This window comes from Canis aureus, chromosome 12, assembly GCF_053574225.1.
Source record: "Canis aureus isolate CA01 chromosome 12, VMU_Caureus_v.1.0, whole genome shotgun sequence".
Taxonomy (NCBI): Eukaryota; Metazoa; Chordata; class Mammalia; order Carnivora; family Canidae; genus Canis; species Canis aureus.
In genome coordinates this window covers 5645144-5659060 of record NC_135622.1, presented here as the reverse complement: position 1 = coordinate 5659060, position 13917 = coordinate 5645144, and the positions used below count along the sequence as shown (strand labels likewise).

General features: G+C 40.3%; 1 protein-coding gene and 1 non-coding gene across 2 annotated transcripts in view; both read right to left on the bottom strand.

Moving 5' to 3' along the window:
- Positions 1–13917, bottom strand: part of LOC144281401 (uncharacterized) — a 49239-nt gene that overhangs the window by 30172 nt on the left and 5150 nt on the right. The window lies entirely within an intron of this gene.
- TRNAN-GUU (transfer RNA asparagine (anticodon GUU)) lies at positions 4110–4183 on the bottom strand. Its single transcript has one exon. It is a non-coding gene; the product is annotated as a tRNA-Asn (tRNA).

Sequence of the window (13917 nt, the reverse complement as noted above, 5' to 3'; positions counted from 1 at the left end):
CAGTGGTTTGGCGCCTGCCTTTGGCCCAGGGTGCCATCCTGGAGACCGGGGTCCAGTCCAGGATTGAGTCCCACATCGGGCTCCCGGTGCATGGAGCCTGCTTCTCCCTCTGCCTGTGTCTCTGCCTCTCTCTCTCTCTCTCTGTGACTATCATAAATAAATAATTAATTAAAATTTTTTTTAAAAAACATGACATATTGATGGGATAAGTCCTAGGCGTTATACTATATGTTGGCAAATTGAATTTTTAAAAAATGTAAAACTAAAAATAAAAACCAAAACACATGACATATACTTTTTAAAAACTCTTCTCCCTGAAGTTCCCTTCCTTTTATAAAGCTCTTCATACAACTTTAACTAGATATTTTATACTTCTTATATTTTTTATACTTCTTATATTTAAATTACTAATTCCTTTTCAACTAGGTCTAAACTGCTGTTAAAAAAACTCTATGTTACTTTTTAAAGTTAGTTATCACTTATTTCTGTTCTAGGATTTCCATTTGAGTTTTCAATAGATTCCTAATCTCCAGTGTAAGTTTTCATCTTGTCGTCTATGTCCTTGAACACCTAAAACAAATATTTTAGTGTTCCTATATGATAAGTCCAATACTTCAATCATGTTATAAGTCAGTTTATATTGTTTGCCTTTTTTTGTTTGTTTCCCTCTCTTGCTCTTATTTCTTTATACTCCTGGAAAATGTGTCTGAATGACAGGTCTGATGTGTGAAAAACTATGGAGGGTTTGGATAATGTTATCTCTTGGGAGAGATTATAGAGGAGCAGATCACCTCAATCCATCTCACGATTAAGCTGTTTTGGTTTGTTTGTATTGATTGTGTCAGTCTATATCTGGTTTTGCCAACATTCCTAGGCGGTAGATCTTTAGGGCTGCTGTCTGAGAGAGATATCCTCTCTTTGGAGGGTCCTGAACTTCTATCTCTATTTCTATCTCCTCTGCACCAAGGTACCACTGAAACTGCTGTTTCAGCGTACTCTGCTTGTCTTCCTAGCTTCTTCCCTGCATACAGCTGAATTTGCAAATGCTCCAAGGGTGTGAAAATTAGAAACTGGAAGTTTCAAGTTTCAACCTCCCAGAGTGAAGAGATTCTTCAGGGGGAGATGTCACACCCAACTACATTGCAGACCCAACAGGAAGGGAAAGATCTCACAAGAGTATATATTACTTTACTATCCCAACTGGAGGAAGATAGGCTTCCTTCTGCCACCCAATTTCTTTCCTCTTTTACTTCATAAAAGACTCTTCTGCTCCTTTGTTGTGGGGGGTGGAGGTGGGGTGGGGTGGAGGGAGTGGGTGGTGGTGGTGTCAATGTTTTTGTTTTTTTTTTTTTAATTTTTATTTATTTATGATAGTCACAGAGAGAGAGAGAGAGAGAGAGAGAGAGAGAGAGAGGCGGAGACACAGGCAGAGGGAGAAGCAGGCTCCACGCACCGGGAGCCCGACGTGGGATTTGATCCCGGGTCTCCAGGATCGTGCCCTGGGCCAAAGGCAGGCGCTAAACCGCTGCGCCACCCAGGGATCCCAGGTTTTGTTATAGCTTGCTTGTAGACTGCAATTTTCTGCTATTCTCAACCTTCATTTGTTGGTGAAATAACTGGCAGTTTTATTTTTAGAGTTAGTGAAGGCAAAACCTTTACCACAATCATCCAGCTCATATCACAGTGCACTCTAGGACATTGGCTCCTCAAGTCTTCCCAACCCCCCATCTATGTTTCCCCCCTTGAATTATTTAAAGTGTTGCTATTTTTTTCTGATTCTTAGTAGCTAGCTGCCTTCTCAACTTCTCAGTCTCTGGTTCCTGTCCAGGCTGATGCCCTGAGGGGAAAAGGCAGAAAATTAGTTTCATTCCAATGAACCTCTCTCTGGTTCTGTCCTAGCTGCACTGGTAGCCTTCCAAAGTCTTCAAACAATTCCTTTAAACCAGATTTTTATCTACTTTTTTTCAGTGTATGTGCTGGTTTGCTACAGATACTCTATCATCACTGAAAGAGGAAATCTACAAATTCTAAGTAAATTAAATATTTCTACTTTGATGTCTTAAAAACAACAAAATAGATTACTGGTACACACTTGGACTTTTCTTACAGTATTTGGGTTAAGTCTGACTAGATATTAAAGGCTCTTCCTAGAAATATGTGTAAAAGAGGGTCTACCATGAGCTGAACAATTGTCATGCCTGTCCTAGATCCAAGGATTTCATGAAGTTGGATCCAGTTCCCTGCTATACTATCTCCACTGTCAGTTAAATCATCATTAAAATTATCAAGTAACCAGTTTTCCTGGTGCTTGTCACTAATACGGAGGAGAAGAGGCCAACCAAACCATTTAACACTCCTCATTTATTCTGGGGAATGCTCAAAGCCAGCAGTAGTGCAGTTAGAAATGGAAACAAAAGTCTTAATTATAATGCTACTAACAGCTTTCTCAGTGCCTCACTGTGTGACTACCACAAAGTCCCCCAGTGCTGTATAATTTATCTAGTCCACATAACAACCCTGAAATAAATGAGAACACCTGCACACTGAAAGGCTGAGCTGACTTTGCAAGGGCCCCAGCCCTGGGATGGTGAGAGCCAACACTCAGAGCCAGGCAGTTTGCCTGCAGAGCCCTTGGGCTTGTCCATCATGCCAGTGTTGAAATTTGGATATTTATTTCTGTTTTAGTTTGTTTGTACTGATTATTATTTCACCAAGATTTGCATTCCCTCCTTGCTCAAGTTCCATGATTTTGAAGAGAAAAAGAAGATTAAAAGTAAGGCCTACAAAACACTGAATTAATGCAATAAAAAAGAAGAGGAGAAAGAGCAAACAAAAACAATTTAATCTTCCCCAGAAACAGGCTCTATGGCTCCAGGGATGATGTGATCATATCTGCCAACCAGAAGTGTTTAGGCACCTTGATTTTTCCTATTGGTCTGAACAAGGGAATTCCCTAGAGGGGCACACAGGAAAAAGTGACAGTGGCTTTTGTGTTCAAAGTGTAGAAGGGACAGCTGAGCACCTCCCTTTTGGACTTAGGGCAAGAGGGTGTGCTCCTAGAGTGACAAAGGGGAGGAAGGATGTCCTGTAAAAATAAGCCCAAATCATGTTTTTCAAACATCATGAAATAGCACTTTCATATTTGGCCATATCTATGTTCCTTTACCATTGATAACTTAATGTTTTCTTACCTTGATTCACTTTTTATTTATGAAAGATTATTTTTAAAATTTTGTCACTACCATAACTGAAATGAATGGAATGAATAAACTATCTTAAGCAGGATGTAATTGAAAAAATAAAAGAGAAAGGAAACAGAGAAAGGAAAATAAAGAGAAAGGAAACAGAACAGTGTTGTTCTAGTAAAATAACATGAAAAAATTTTAAATACAAGTTAAATTGTAATATAATTGGCATAGAGGTGGGAGCCCGACGTGGGACTTGATCCGGATCTCCAGGATCAGGATTTATTATTAACATTAAAAAACATATTGTAACCGATGACAGAGCAATTGCATTAACAGGACTCTATCCTATAGAAATTCTTCTATAAGGGGCAAAAAATATGGGTACAAGGATGATATCTGATTATCATTAAGATCAAGTTATTTTTATTTTTTTTTTTTATTTTTTTTTTTTTTTTTTATTTTTTTTATTTTTTTTTTTTTTTAAGATCAAGTTATTTTTAAAAATAACATGTAAAAGGTGAAGTAATGGTACAAAGAAATGCCTTCATCAAAAATAATGCAGAAGATGATAATGCTCATGATTCTGATAGCATTATTGATTGAGCAGTTACTAAATCCAGACACACCCTGCAAGATGCTATTACAACAGTTGAAAAATTGAGGTACATAAAGTTTATTACTAACCCAAAGAAACAAGCCTTCCTCCCAGGACAAACGCTCTTGGAAACAGGTTACCTCAAATCAAGCCTTTTTTGTCCCTTGTTTCTAGGAACTTCCGTGTCCTGGCAGGTCTGGGAGGTCATAGGAGCCTGAGAAGGGCCGGGCTATTGAATCACTTGAAGGGAGGCAAGCAAGGTATCTTGCTCTCTGCCAGCGTAAATTCGCGATAACCAAATCGATGTAAAAATGCCCACTTCTTTCCGTCTCTGGGTGGGTTCGAACCACCAACCTTTCGGTTAACAGCCGAACACGCTAACCGATTGCGCCACAGAGACAAGACAACGCGCGCTTTCTCTTCGTGGTAATAGAGAGTGCTCCCTCACTAAACGCAAACGGCTACCAATCGCTGCTGTGTGTCTGGGCAGGCTCCAAAGCCTTGGAAAACCGGAGAGCTTAGAGTAACAAATCAAGCTGTTTCTCACGTTTGAAACCAGTGCATTGGGTCATTCCGAAATTGGGGCAGCCAAATGGCCTCTCGGCTGGCCTTGCCCCTCACCAACCTCTGAAACCAGAACCTCCGCAGACACTCTGGGCTGCTACCCCACCACTCCTCTAATCCCTAGCCTGAGTGGAGGGGGCCCAAGAAAAGCTGAATGCCCAGGGCACTCAATGAGTGACTTGCTGAATTAATGCGTTTGAGAGTCTGAATATATATATATATATATATATTCTAATAAACTCTGGTCCTCCAACTGTACCCACCTCCCAGAAAGCAGCCTGCTAGAGGTCAGCAGATTTGTAGGAAGTCAGGCTTTAAGCTAAAAAGTAAACTTGTGGAATAATTGGCTCAAAATGGCCAGGATTTGATTAATAATTTACAGCTTCCCTAATTTTTGTCCCCATTGCAATTTAGGACCAACCACAGAAGTCAAATGTGAACCCTAACCAGTCATACAAGATACTCAGCTTCTAGTTACCCACCTACAGCTTTCCCACGCCAACAGCCTCCAAAGAGTGCACACCTTTTTCCGACTATAAAGCTTTCCCACCCCTCCTGCAGTTTTTTCTCTTTTAAAATGCAAGTGACCATGGCTAATGTCCTTGCTCTATCAAGTTCTGTATAGTCTGCTTTTCTCCTTTGCTTGGTCTTCATTTTTTCCCTACACACTGTTGCCTTTAAGCTTTTAATCCTTTGGAACTCTGAGAGCTGAAATAGAAAACTGTTTTTTAAAAGGGGATGTTCTTTTCAAAAGGTCTTATTTTGGTCAATTGATTTCAAAGCCTGCACTATTCCATGGGCTGGGCAACAGAGGGGCTTATGGTATACCATCTGTGTGGTTTAAGCTCCAAGCACAGAATTCAACTGCCGTCCATCTTCAGTAGGGTGGATGGGGCCAGTATGAGGGAGCAGAAAAAGAGTCGGGGCCAAAAGGGAACCTTCAGGACACAGGCTGAGGACAAGGAGACCTCCCAAGAGGCTTGTGGAGAGGCACTGGCCAGATCCTGAGAAATGAGAATTTTTCTTATTTTGTATTAGAATGCGTAGGGACAGATAGGACCTGAAAAACGGAAAAGTGCAAGAACCTGCAGTTGTTCAAGAACAGAGCAAGAAAATATTGTGATTGTTTTTCCATCAAAAATATCAAAGGACACACACCAATTATCAGTGAAGTTACCGTGTGCTTTAGTGGTACAGTGGTTAGTATTCTGTCTTGCGGAAGAAACGACCGCGGTTTAAGTCACAGCAGTTATTTGGCATTGGCCAAAACTCATTGGGCTGTAAGCTTAAGATTGTGCGTTGTATTCAGTGTGAATTAGATTTCAATATGTGCTCTTAGTATAAAGATTGCATGGGAGAGCCAGAAAATGGCATCTAATTTAAGTTTTGTTAGATTTTACTGTAAAATACCCTGTTGTGTGGAGGCCGAGAAAATTAGGGCCATTCAAGTTTAATATTGGCACAAGTACAGCCATTGTAGCTTCGGTAGCCATCTCAGGCCACTGTGACCAGGTACTGAACTCTACCTTACCCCGGCTACAGGCAAAATCACAAAGCACGCCCTTATCGGAATAAGGAAGCAAGAGCTTGTGAGACCTCTTTACTGGAGATTCTTACACCCCCACCCTTACTGCAAAACCCCACCTTACCCCTAGACCAGCCCATAAAAACCCAGCTGTAACCCACCTCAGGGTCCAAATCCCTGCTCCGCTATGTAGGGTATACTTGTTAACAAACCCTCATGTACTTGCATCGGTGTTGGCTCCTTGGTGGTTTTCTCGGATTCGCAATTTTTAAAAAAAATTTTTTCAATTTATTTATGATAGTCATACACACAGAGAGAGGGGCAGAGGGAGAAGCAGGCTCCATGAACCGGGAGCCCAATGTGGGATTCAATCCCGAGTCTCCAGGATCACACCCTGGGCCAAAGGCAGGCGCCAAACTGCTGCGCCACCCAGGGATCCCTCAGATTTGCAATCTTGGCCACAGCAGTTGAATGCAAACTTATAAAATGCTCGCTGTCATAGTGTCTAAGAAGACCCCATTAACATCTGAAATATCTCAACAAGAAAAACGGTTATGTCTACACCATTACATAAATGGAAGCACAGACGGTACTTTAACTTCTGGGGTAGTTCTGCACATGCTCAGACACGGGCCAGGGTTCTGGAAGACCCAATATCTGACCCCAGCTTGGTGCACGGTCAGGTTTCCTCCTTTTCTCTTGATTGCAGAGTACTAGGGAGCCACCGCAGACCCTGATGTTGGGCCATAAATGGTGGTGAGGGTACAAAAGTACAAAAGGCTGTACTAACGTTTCTGGGCTGATGGAAATCTTGTATAGCTTTATCTAAATCTTGTATAGCTTTATCTAAATCTTGTATAGCTTTATCTATCTAATTTTATCACATCAAAAATATTAAAGGAGGCACACCAAATGCCAGCAGGTTTATGGTGAGCCGTGATCGTATAGTGGTTAATAATCTGCGTTGTGGCAGCAACAACCTTGGTTCGAATCCGAGTCACTGCAGCACTTGGCATCTTTCTTGACATTTGGTACATGCTTTTGTGTTACAACGGTAGAATTGAGCAGTTTCAACAGACCAATGGCCTACAAAGCCTAAAATATTTACAATCAGGCACTTTACAAAAAAGGTTTGCTGACTCCAGTCTATAGTAGATTGAAAGACTGAATTAAGGAATATTGGAGTCAATGAAGTCATTTGCATACTGAGGTTCAATGATCATGATATAACTTACTTTAAAATGGTTCAACAAAAACATAACTAAATATAAACAGCTCTGATTTCTATCTCCATAGGTTAGTGGTGACTATTTTGAAATTCACAGAAGTAAATATACTTTTTGTGTGTGTCAGGCTTTTCTTTTTCATGTAACAATGTTTTTGAGATGCATCCATGCTATTGAATGTATTATTATGGTGTTCTTGATGAGTGTTATTTCTGTGTGTGACCATACTGCTGTTGATGGATACTTGGATAATTTCTAGTTTTGGCTATTGTGAACAAAGCCCTTATATATGTGCATTCATTTTTTGAGTATATACTTTGTGCTGGGTCATGGGATAGGTGTATATTTAACTTTATTAGAAACTGCCACTTTTCCAGAATGACTGTGTAATTTTACCTTGTCAACAGCAACAAGATATCCTCTATATTCTTGTCAGCAGTTGGTGTTCTTCCTCTTTAAAAGTTTGATTCTTGTGAGTGATAAAGGCATCTCACTGTAGTTTTAATATGTGCTTCCCTAATAAATAATGATATAAGCATCTTTTCTTATGTCTTTTGCCCATTTAGAAATTATCTTTTGTGAAGAAAGCCTATTCTGGTATTTGCTAATTTTTAATATTTTTGGCTTTTATTATTGATTTCTAAAAGTTCTCTATCCATTCAGTTCTTGAGTCATGTTCAGATAAGAATATTGCAAATATCTTTTCCTACTTCATGAATTGCCTTCTTACTTATGGTGATTTTTGATGAACAGAAGTTTTGAATTTTGATGAAATCTAATTTCTTTATTTTTTCTGTTCTTGTTCAGGTATCTTACTCTAAGATATCTCTCCTACTCAAGATTGTGAATATACTTTTCTACATTTTCTTCTAGAAGCTTCAATGTTTTAGTTGTCAGCTATAAAATTTATAATGCATTTCCTGACCTCATCACAATACTTAACCACTTTGGCTTAAGAATCTTTGACTTGCTTACAGATCACCAACTTCCTAGAAATTTTTATAACCTTTGATGCAAAAACATTCATAATAGTTTCCTGCTCTGCTCTTTGTTGACTAAGGATTTTTGTGGTGTTTCTATCCCTCACTCCTTCTTTTGCTCTCTTTCCTTCTCTCTCCTCTTCTCACCCCTACATCTGAGAACACCAGAAATACCTAAAACTGAGAAGAAAGATCTGATCAGTCTGTGCTCAAGAGCACAGGTTCTGGTTTGTAAGTCTGATCCTGCCCTTGTGTGGCCTTGGAGAAGTAGCTTAAACTTTATGTGCCTCAATTCTTTCTTCTGTAAAAAGAGGCTAATAAGAGTAACTACTTCATTCTGTCATTGTTGGCTGTGACTGAATTTAGTAGCTACTCAATAATATCACAATCAATAGAATCATCATCCTCATTGTCATTACCCTCTGCATTATTTTTTAAAATTATGTCGATATTTTGTGCCTTAGTTTTGCTTCTCCTAGAAATTCTTGTAAATGGAGTACGTGTGGGGTTATATTTTGCATAATATCTCTGAGTTTTATTCATATTGTAGAGTATATAAAAAGTTCATGCCTTTCTATTGCTGAATAGTAATTCCATTATATGGATATACCACAATTTGTTTACCAGTGTCCTGATCATGGACACTTGAGTTGTTTCTAGTTTGGGCCATAATGAATAAAAACACTGACATTATTGTTACAATATTTTTGGTATAGACATATGTTTTCAGTTATCTTGGAAGAATATCTAGGTGAAGAATTGATGGGAATAAAGGAATGTTTATATAAATTTATGTTTAACAGTGTAAGAAACTGTAAAACCAAGTATAACCCAAAAAGGTTATAACACAATCCCACTGAAAATGTGTGAGAATTCTGGTTGTTCTACATCTTCACCAAGATTTGGTGTTTTCAGACTATAATTTCAGCCATGCTATTGGATACAGTGGTATCTAAATGCAGTTTTAATATATATTTCCCTAACAACTAATGACATTGAGCACTTTTTTATGTGCTTACTGGCCATTGGTATATCTTTCTCTCTGAAGTGTCTGTTTAAGCTTTTGCTTATTTTTAAAAATGGGCATTTCAGATTTTAATATTGATAGGAGATAAATATTTTGGAGATAAGGTCTTTGTCAGCTATGTTTTGTGAAAATTTTTCCCCAGTTTGTGATTTGCCTTTTTACTGAATGGTATCTTTTAATGATAAGACATTTTCAGTATTTTAATTATTTTATAATTTTAATATTTATTATTTTAAGTATAAATATGTCAAAGTCTAATAGACCAATGTTACTTTAATATTTTTAAAGTCTAACATCATTTTTCTTTTTACTTATTTGTGTAATATTTACTTTGCTTACCACAGTTCATAAAGATATTCTCATGTATTTTCTTTAAAACTTTATAGTTGAGGGGTGTATGATTTAGTCTATGATCCAACTCAAATTAGCTTTCATGTATATTGTGAAGTAGGGATTTTCACTATGTTGATATCTAGTTGCTCCAATACTATTTGTTGAAATGATATTCCTTTCTCCGTTGAACTGCTTTAGTGTCTCTTTTTAGAAAATAATCTGACTAGAGAAGGTGGGTCTATTTTAGGTGTAGGTGCCTCATTTCAGTTCTATTTATATATACATATCTCCTCCTGCCACACTGTCTTGTTTATAGTAATAAACAGCTTAATAGTAAGTCTTCAAGTCTTCCAGCCTAATAAATTTTGAAATGTGTACATACCAAAGTAGCTACCACACAAGTTAAGATCTTCTCTCACTTAACTTCTCTTATTTCATCTGATGGAGAGACAAAGTGTCTGCAACACTCAACCATGAATCTAGATTTTTCTTGGAAAAAAAAGTTCATTTGTCATGTCTTCGGCTAGAGCAAAATTTTCTGTTACTTATGACTAGGATTACAACGTTTGGCTTGGAATTTTCTGTTCTTTGTAGGGAGAAAAAGCCTGGGGAGGGCCTCTAACTTACTGGATTGATAGTTGATTGTGTAGTTGAAGTTGAAGGATGAGTAAGAATTGACTTTTCCTGTATGAGAAAAAATGAGGAGGAGATGCCAAGAAAAAGTTTAGTAAAGAAGAGTAGCTTGGAAACAGTTGAATTTTGGGTCTCTCAGTGATTGTCAGGTTTTGTAGAAAGAGGAGTTAGATGTTATCTATTGAAGGAAAAAAAAGTTAGTGGAAACAACCAATTTTAAAAGGCCATTTTATGATGCTTTCTTATTTATACATCATCTTTCCCATTTTTGTAAAAATGGCAGGCTTCATGTGTTTGCTATGTGACTTTTAAAATGTGTATTTAAAAGCTATTAAAATATTATCACGGGGGGGGGGGAGGAGCAAGATGGCGGAGGAGTAGGGTCCCCAAATCACCTGTCTCCACCAAACTACCTAGAAAACCTTCAAATTATCCTGAAAATCTATGAATTCGGCCTGAGATTCAAAGAGAGACCAGCTGGAATGCTACAGTGAGAAGAGTTCGCGCATCTATCAAGGTAGGAAGACGGGGAAAAAGAAATAAAGGAACAAAGGCCTCCAAGGGGGAGGGGCCCGCGAGGAGCCGGGCTGAGGCCGGGGCGAGTGTCCCCAGGACAGGAGAGCCCCGTCCCGGAGGAGCAGGAGCTGCACCGACCTTCCCGGCGGAAAGGGGCTCGCGGGGAGTTGGAGCAGGACCAGGAGGGCGAGGAGGCCCTCGGGCTCCCGGGGACAGTAACAGACACCTGCGCCCCAGGAGAGTGCGCCGAGCTCCCCAAGGGCTGCAGCGCGCACGGCGGGACCCGGCGGGACCCGGAGCAGCTGAAGGGGCTCGGGGGCGGCTCCGCGGAGGGGGCTGCGCGGCCCCGGGAGCAGCTCGGAGGGGCTCGGGCAGAGGAAGAGGCTCCGTGCGGAGGGGGCTGCGCGGTTCCAGGAGCAGCTCGGAGGGGCTCGGGCGGCGGCTCCGCGGAGGGGGCTGCGCGGCCCGGGAGCGCGAATCCAACAGCGCAGGCTCCGGAGCACAGGGCGCCGGGACACAGCCCAGGATCCCTCCTCCCCCGGGACAGGCAGAGGCCGGGAGGGCCCAGGACAGCAAGGACGCTCCTGCCCCAGCTGAGCAGAGCAGCGGCCCCGCCCCGGAGCCTCCAGGCCCTGCAGACGGAGTTCCTGCCGGAGCTGAATCCAGGTTTCCAGAGCTGCCCCGCCACTGGGGCTGTTCCTCCTGCGGCCTCACGGGGTAAACAACCCCCACCGAGCCCTGCACCAGGCAGGGGCACAGCAGCTCCCCCAACTGCTAACACCTGAAAATCAGCACAACAGGCCCCTCCCCCAGAACACCAGCTAGACGGACAACTTCCAGGAGAAGCCAAGGGACTTAAAGAACACAGAATCAGAAGATACTCCCCGGTGGTTCTTTTTTTGTTTGTTTGTTTTTGTTTTTGTTTTTGTTTTTGTTTTGTTTTGCTTTTTGATTTGTTTCCTTCCCCCACCCCCTTTTTTTCTCCTTTCTTTTTCTTTCTCTTTTTCTTCTTTTTTTTTTTTTTCGTTTTTTTTTTCTTTTTCTTCCCTTTTTTTTTCTCTTTCTCTTTTCTTTCCTTCTTTCTCTCCTCTCTTTTTCTCTTTTTCCCAATACAACTTGCTTTTGGCCACTCTGCACTGAGCAAAATGACTAGAAGGAAAACCTCACCTCAAAAGAAAGAATCAGAAACAGTCCTCTCTCCCACAGAGTTACAAAATCTGGATTACAATTCAATGTCAGAAAGCCAATTCAGAAGCACTATTATACAGCTACTGGTGGCTCTAGAAAAAAGTATAAAGGACTCAAGAGACTTCATGACTGCAGAATTTAGAGCTAATCAGGCAGAAATTAAAAACCAATTGAATGAGATGCAATCCAAACTAGAAGTCCTAACGACGAGGGTTAACGAGGTGGAAGAACGAGTGAGTGACCTAGAAGACAAGTTGACAGCAAAGAGGGAAACTGAGGAAAAAAGAGACAAACAATTAAAAGACCATGAAGATAGATTAAGGGAAATAAACGACAGCCTGAGGAAGAAAAACCTACGTTTAATTGGGGTTCCCGAGGGCGCCGAAAGGGACAGAGGGCCAGAATATGTATTTGAACAAATTCTAGCTGAAAACTTTCCTAATCTGGGAAGGGAAACAGGCATTCAGATCCAGGAAATAGAGAGATCCCCCCCTAAAATCAATAAAAACCGTTCAACACCTCGACATTTAATTGTGAAGCTTGCAAATTCCAAAGATAAGGAGAAGATCCTTAAAGCAGCAAGAGACAAGAAATCCCTGACTTTTATGGGGAGGAGTATTAGGGTAACAGCAGACCTCTCCACAGAGACCTGGCAGGCCAGAAAGGGCTGGCAGGATATATTCAGGGTCCTAAATGAGAAGAACATGCAACCAAGAATACTTTATCCAGCAAGGCTCTCATTCAAAATGGAAGGAGAGATAAAGAGCTTCCAAGACAGGCAGCAACTAAAAGAATATGTGACCTCCAAACCAGCTCTGCAAGAAATTTTAAGGGGGCCTCTTAAAATTCCCCTTTAAGAAGAAGTTCAGTGGAACAGTCCACAAAAACAAAGACTGAATAGATATCATGATGACACTAAACTCCTATCTCTCAATAGTAACTCTGAATGTGAACGGGCTTAATGACCCCATCAAAAGGCGCAGGGTTTCAGACTGGATAAAAAAGCAGGACCCATCTATTTGCTGTCTACAAGAGACTCATTTTAGACAGAAGGACACCTACAGCCTGAAAATAAAAGGTTGGAGAACCATTTACCATTCAAATGGTCCTCAAAAGAAAGCAGGGGTAGCCATCCTTATATCAGATAAACTAAAATTTACCCCAAAGACTGTAGTGAGAGATGAAGAGGGACACTATATCATACTTAAAGGATCTATTCAACAAGAGGACTTAACAATCCTCAATATATATGCTCCGAATGTGGGAGCTGCCAAATATATAAATCAATTATTAACCAAAGTGAAGAAATACTTAGATAATAATACACTTATACTTGGTGACTTCAATCTAGCTCTTTCTATACTCGATAGGTCTTCTAAGCAAAACATCTCCAAAGAAACGAGAGCTTTAAATGATACACTGGACCAGATGGATTTCACAGATATCTACAGAACTTTACATCCAAACTCAACTGAATACACATTCTTCTCAAGCGCACATGGAACTTTCTCCAGAATAGACCACATATTGGGTCACAAATCGGGTCTGAACCGATACCAAAAGATTGGGATTGTCCCCTGCATATTCTCGGACCATAATGCCTTGAAATTAGAACTAAATCACAACAAGAAGTTTGGAAGGACCTCAAACACATGGAGGTTAAGGACCATCCTGCTAAAAGATAAAAGGGTCAACCAGGAAATTAAGGAAGAATTAAAAAGATTCATGGAAACTAATGAGAATGAAGATACAACCGTTCAAAATCTTTGGGATGCAGCAAAAGCAGTCCTAAGGGGGAAATACATCGCAATACAAGCATCCATTCAAAAACTGGAAAGAACTCAAATACAAAAGCTAACCTTACACATAAAGGAGCTAGAGAAAAAACAGCAAATAGATCCTACACCCAAGAGAAGAAGGGAGCTAATAAAGATTCGAGCAGAACTCAACGAAATCGAGACCAGAAGAACTGTGGAACAGATCAACAGAACCAGGAGTTGGTTCTTTGAAAGAATTAATAAGATAGATAAACCATTAGCCAGCCTTATTAAAAAGAAGAGAGAGAAGACTCAAATTAATAAAATCATGAATGAGAAAGGAGAGATCACTACCAACACCAAGGAAATACAAACGATTTTAAAA